Genomic DNA, 7,120 nt, shown 5'->3' with positions numbered 1-7,120 from the left:
AGTGATTTAATCAATCCGTTTGCCACAGAAGTGGCTTGCAGGGAAGGATTAAAGCACTTGTGTACCTACTCTTGGGAACGTTCAGTTCACTCCTGTTGCAGCAAAGTGGCGATCAATGCGTTTCTTGAAGGAGTTGATGGTCTCTGCGCTAACCACTTCTGCAGGAAGGCTGTTCCAGTGGCGAACAACTCTATTCGAGAAGTAACTCCTGCCGATGTCGGTATTGCATCGCTTTGCTTGAATTGTTTTTCCGTTGTTTCTTGTTCTCAGGTTAGTTTGTAGCGTGAAGAGTTTGGAGTGATCAACGTTGCTGAGCTTGTTCAGGTACTTAAAGACTTGTATCATGTCTCCCCGCAGTCGTCTCTTTTCCAACGTGAAGAGGTTGAGTCGCTCGAGTCGTTCTTCATAGGGTTTCGTCCTCAGTGATGGTATCATCTTCGTGGCGCGGCGCTGTACTCTCTCAAGTAATTCAATGTCTTTCCTGTAATTAGGAGACCAGAATTGCACGGCGTATTCCAGGTGGGGCCTTACCAGCGAATTATACAAGGATAACATAACTCCCGGCGTCTTGTATTCGAAGTTCCTCGATATGAACCCAAGCATTGTATTGGCTTTCTTACAGGCGGACTTGCAGTGTTTTGTTTGTTTCAAGTCACTGCTGATGGTGACCCCGATGTCTCTTTCCTCTTGCACAACATGTAGTGGTTCGCCACCCATGTGGTATATGTGGTTGCTGTTTCTGGATCCGATATGCATTACTTTACATTTGGTAGTGTTGAAGGACATCTGCCATTTTTCTGACCACCGAGTGATCTGGTCCAGGTCTCTCTGGATAATTTCGCAGTCTGCCGTCGTGAGGGCCTTCCCACCCACCTTTGTGTCGTCGGCAAATTTTGAAAGATTTGATTTTAATCCTAGTTCTAGGTCGTTGATATATATGATGAAAAGTATGGGTCCCAGCACTGACCCCTGTGGCACTCCACTTGTGACCGGGAGCCACTCGGAGGCCTGTCCGTTGAGTACAACTCGTTGTTTTCTTTCAGTGAGCCAGTCTTTGATCCACATTGTCAGATCGTCGCCTAATCCCGCCGACTTAAGTTTCTTGAGGAGTCTTTCATGTGGCACTTTGTCAAAGGCTTTCTGAAAGTCTAGATATATAACATCACTGGGGATATGATTATCCCAGTTTTCATAGATACCTTGGAAGAAGTCCAATAAATTGGTTAAGCATGAGCGCTTGTTCCTGAAACCGTGCTGAGCATCGGAAATGATGTTGTTGTCTTCAAGGAACCTAACGAGTTTGTCTCTGATGATCTTCTCGAGGATTTTTCCGGCCACTGAGGTCAAGCTGATTGGTCTGTAGTTTAGGGCCACACTTTTGTCTCCCTTTTTGTAGATCGGTGTTACGTTCGCTTGTTTCCAGTCTTTCGGGACTTTGTTTTGTTGTAGTGACAGATTGTAGATGGCGGTGAGTGGCTTGAGGATTTGCTGCTTGAGTTCCTTGAGCAGCCTGGGTGACAAGTCGTCGGGTCCGGTAGACTTGTTTGTCTCGAGTTTGTCTAGGTACTTTTTCACATCCCGTTCGTCGATTGTACCAATTTCTAGGGGAGTGATTCCCATCGGTGGGGAAGGGCTCTCGGGTACGGACTGGGTATTCTCGACCGTGAACACAGACGCGAAGAGGAGGAGGAGGAGGAGGAGGAAAAGGAAGAGGAAGAGGAAGAGGAGGAGGAGGAGGAGGAGTGTTGTAACCCGTAATCCGGGTCACACAGGGGAGACGACACACTGTTTGTACTAGTGACACTTGACTTAAAATTCTGGTACTTTTAGGAGTATTTAAAGGAGTTCGTAAATGGGGTGATGAAACGGTGTCGCCTTTCTTATATGTATTTTATTCTACCTTAATACTACTTAATATTACAGAGGGTAAAAATATTGTTTAAACCAGCGACTGGCTTACTAGACTCAATGAGTTTTCAGGTTTTCTTTCACTATTGGTTACTGACGTTAACACTGGTATAATATTGAGTAAAAACTCACACAATAAAGTATCATAGAAATATAATCCTAAGTAAAACTAAGATAATAGAACACAATAGATATGTTAGATACGCTTTCCTCTATGGTACCACATTACTCCATACTCACAGTAGCAACGATGAATGTTCTACCCATGTTGTCTAGGGAAGGACAACTGAGTGTCCAGCCACGAACAGAGTGCTGGTTAATCTGAGGTCAAGCCTGGAGAAAATGCTTCGTATATAGGCAGATATCGCGAGGGTAATACGTCAGGCGTGTGAGTCATACATCAAACTCACACCGAGCTCATACAATAATCTACCTAACCGACATGCTTAATTCACGCGGTGACGCAGCTTTGTTTTCATAACATTTTGTTCCGCGGCTGATCCTGTTTTTGCCGCGGTGATTGTGTTTTGGCTTAGAGAGATAAGCGGGTGCGTTAATGGGCAATTACAATTGTGTATAGGTTGGTAAATGAACAGTGGGGACAATCATGTGTTGGAGTCCGTGTTGTGTTTTAGCGGTCGATACCGCTGTTGTCATCGGAAAATATTGCCGGTGAAGATGATGATGACACGAGTGGTGTCGCAGCCCTCGGGGCACCACATACCCCCCCCGTTAAAATCACGCCACGTCCTCGTGGCACAAAGCGTTCCGCCCGGCGGACGACCATGGAGGGCCCAGACGGGGATGGCGGGATCGTGGGGGAGGAGTCCTGCGAGAGACGGGACCTGAAGAGACAGAAGAAGGCCACCCCACCGGCGACGAAGACGACGCCGAGGAGGAGCAGCCACCCCCACCAAGGGAGGAAGGGGTCGAAGGCGGGGACCGGAGAGACGGATTCCTGGAGCGCGTGAAGTGCTGGAGGGAGGTCCAGCGGGGGGGCCAGAGACGACCCGGGCGACGGCGGCGGGGAGGGGAAGGTCCAAGGGAGTCTTGGCCAGGAGCGATGAGACCACGTCACGTCCGATGTGGAAGGGGCGCGATGAACCGTCAGCGGGCGTCACCGTCCATAGTAGCAGAGGCAGGAGGCTGAAGGCGTCGGAGTGGGCACTACAGCCCATACCGAGGCTGAGGAGACCCGTCCCGTTGATGGTCTGCCTGTATTTGGAGACCGGGCTGTCCGGGCAGACCATGGTGACCATCTGGGGAGTATCGGTAGCGAAGACCCAGCCCGCAGGAGACGGGATGAAGACCGGGGGGAAGACTCTGAGGAGAGACTTAGAACACAGCGAGAGGGCGTCTGGGCGATCGAGAAAGAGAGCGATCTCGCAGCGCTGGACAGAAGTCGAGTAGACAGGGGCGACAGGGGGACATACATAGAGCAGGTGGTGTTTAGTACAGCGGTCCAAGGAGTCCAAGAGCATATAGTGAGTGCGGTCTTCAGAAACCGCAAGGTAAGTGGAAAGCGTGTCGGTGTGCAGAAAATATGGCGTGCCATCAAGATGAAAAGGCAACGCGTCCATTTTAAACACATCGAACACGTCAGAGGGATCCCTTCATGGGGATTTGTAAGTAGAAGTGAAGGGTTCCTGAGGAAAGCGTACCTTTAGAAATAACCCTAGAGACATCTCTATACAATGCTAAATATTCATGTGCTGCAGGGAAAGTAAGCCTGGGTAATGGAGTGACGCATTGCTGAGCACACGAAATAGTACATCATTTGGAAGGAGGAGAGGGGAAACCTGCGTTTGGGACAGCTGCTGAAGGCCAAGCTTGAGATTCAGAGTATCATGATTTAGGTCACTAAGTGCCAACTGAATGAGAAGGATAGTCTCCAAAATACGCATTTCCCTTCAATTTGCAAGGTTTTTAGTGAGAACTGACGGATAATAGCTGAGGCCAAAGCCGAGGCGGACTCTAGACGGAGATGGCAGAATGAATATGACGGAGGTCCCGAACTGTGGCGTTGAGGACTTCCTGATGGAGGTTAAGTTGACGTCTCTTCTGTAGACAGAGTGTAGAGCTGGGAGAGCTTCCCGTGTATCACATCTATTTGGGCCTGAGTGGCCGTACCGAAAAGGAGGTTTGCTACCGAGCCAAGGAAATCCACGGCTCCTCGCTTCTGGCGAGTCCGAAACGGGCTTCCATCTCTACCACTCATAGCCGACAGAAAGCTGTTAAGATCTTTGAATAACTTCTCAAACTCAATGTGAAAAGAGTCTAGAGTGCGCCTGAGCAGACCAACAGTGGGGAACGATTGATTCATATGTTCAATCGACCATGAAACTTCCGCTGTTAGATTTGCCACGTTGATGAGAGGACGTTGGATGTCGTCCGTCTTGATGACGACGGGGACAACATAGTACCGTCCTGTCAACAGCATCTTAAAGACTGGGGAGAAGACGAGGCCGACGAATGGGTTGCTCCCGGAGGATCAAGGAAGACAAGGAGAGGGCAACACCCAGGATCTGTAATTATAGGGGCATCAGTTCGTTGGTCGTTGGCGATACTCAAGAGGGCGGTCCATCACATTGGGGAGAGAAGGGGGTACCGTATTGGATCGTAATGAGCGACTGACACAGGGCTCTGAAGGAGCTGAGGGAACCAATGAGGGGACCTCTGAAGCATCTGAGGAGACAGGAGCCGGTGAGGAGAGCTCGGAAGGAGCTGGAAGGGACAATGGCAGCGGCTCGGGGAATAAGTCATGGGGAGGGTCCACTTCTACTACTTGATCAGGGAGAGGGTATGCACGCCTGACATTAGGAGAGTCATGGAAGCCAAGAGAGTCCTCGTGAACGACCTGAACATTATTTGTGTGAACTGTCTTGATCTTACCACCTCTAACATGACGCAGTCGTAAGACTACAGGGCTTATTTTTCTAGCACCCTAAAAGGTCCATTGAACAAGGGCTGGAGCTTCTTTGGTTCGCCCTTTGTACAAACATGCCTTAAGTAGACCCGATCTCCTACTACCACCTGTTTGGGTTTGGATTTCCTAAACATTCTTTCTGACTCCTGCCATCCTATATCTATATTGGTCTGACATAGTTTATAGGTACGCTGCGACACTAGAAGAAAATGCTTTATAGCTTTCAACATCATAACAAGGGTGGAGTTTAATCTCAAGAACTTCAAAAGGAACATATTGGTCCAGAGAGAAAAGCAAGAAAAATGGTGAATCTTTCAGAACACGATGGTAGGCAGTGTTGTAGGCGTGTGTTGCAACCGGAAGCATTTGGTCCCAGATACCGCGATTGTCCTCGCACAAAGTTCTCAAGATATTTATTAAGGTGCCATTAGGCCTTTCTATCACACCGTTTGCAGACGGGTGATAAGGAGTTGTCCTTAGATGATCAATCTGCAACAACTGAGTCAACTCTCGTAAGAGAGTGTTGACGAACTCCTTTCCTTGATCCGTGACTAGAATCGGCGGGATGCTGTGTACACAGACTACGTTCTTGTAGAACGCAGCTGCCACTTCCTTGGCTGCCTTCGTACGAAGGGGGGTTGCTACCAAGAAGCGTGACAGGACGTCTATCACTGTCAGTACATACCTATAGCCTTCGTCTGAAACAGACAAAGGTCCGACAATATCCATATGGACTCTGTCAAACGGTTGGCCAACCTCTGGATACCTCATAAGTGGAGCTGGCGGGGATCCCTCTTCTTAAACCGACAACAGACAGGACAAGATCTGACATATTGCTCCACGTCCGCCTTCATTCCCGGCCAGTACGCAAACTTGCGACAGCGTGCCAACGTAACCTTAGTGCCTCCATGCCCTGCAGGTAGCATGGAATGCGCCAAAGCTAACGCGTTAGGAATGTAGCTTGGTGGAACGATAACCAGTCTTTTCTGCTTGTTGTATTCATCGCAAACATCGCGGTAGAGAATGCCGTTCTCTACACACACTTCACTAAGAGGCAGTTTTTGAGTGCCTCTTAGCTGCATTTAACGTTACATTGCTCCTCTCTGCAACCTTTCTCTCATCTCTCTCATGTACGTTACCACCGGTGGTTTGTTCAAAAGCATGCTTCAATTCTCTCAGTTCAGGATCGCGATCCTGGTGCTCCATGAGTCCAGCAAGACTCCAATGGAGAAACTTATCCTGTTTGTCATGTCCTCCGGAGAGGCGACAGACGTGTCCTGTCCACCCGTAAGGGTGACAGACATAATTCGAGCATCCAATTCGCCTTCTATCACGTCACTCTCCTGATTCCTAATCCTTGACAAAAATCTGCTACCATGTTGCTGGAGCCTGGGAGATAATCAATACTAAAGTCAAATTCTCCTAGAAGTGTCTGCCAGCGTGCAATCCTGCTGCTAGGCACTGTGCTTTTAACAGCCAAGTCAGTGGTCTATGGTCCGACAGGATGTGTATCCTATAACCCAAGATAAGGGGTCGGTTAGTACTGAGGCCATAGATGACTGCTAAAGCTTCTCTCTACCGCGGAGTAGTTACGTTCTGCTCCATTCAGGGTTCTACTAAAATATGCTATGGGACGTAAACTGCCATTTTCATCCTTTTGTTGCAACACACCACCTATTGCCTTATCTGACGCATCTGTGGTGAGATTGAAGGGCTTCCGGAAATCCGGAAAGGCTAAAACAATGTCAGTCGTTAGACTGTTCTTTAGTGTGCTAAATGCATGCAATGCCTCTTCATTCCACTCCAGATGTGTCTTATCATTCTTGGTTACTTTCCTCCCTTTGAGTAAATTATTAAGTGGGGATGCTATCTTGGCAAAGTCTTTAATGAATTTCCTATAAAGTTAACCAATCCCAGGAAACCTTGAAGTTCTTTGACTGTTTTCGGAGGAGTGAGTTGTTGCACCGCCTGTACCTTTGAGGGCTGAGGCTTCAAGCCAGAAGCACTAACAATGTGACCCAGATAATCTACTTGCTCTTTGAAAAAGGAACACTTATCTAGTCTTAAGGACAGGTGAGCCTTCTGCAGTCTGTCCAAGACGGCATGGAGGTTCTTTAGGTGATGGTCCATGTCTTTCCCTTGTACTATCAAATCATCAAGGTATACATGTACAATTCTTCCTGTCAGACCTATGAGAACTTGATTCATGATCCGTTGATAGGCTGCAGGTGCTGTTTTTAATCCAAAGGGGACTGTAGTGAATTCATAGAGGCCATAAGGTGTCGT

The sequence above is a fragment of the Eriocheir sinensis genome, chromosome 21, assembly GCF_024679095.1.
Source record: "Eriocheir sinensis breed Jianghai 21 chromosome 21, ASM2467909v1, whole genome shotgun sequence".
NCBI classification, from domain to species: Eukaryota; Metazoa; Arthropoda; class Malacostraca; order Decapoda; family Varunidae; genus Eriocheir; species Eriocheir sinensis.
Note: the sequence above shows the minus strand (reverse complement) of the source record.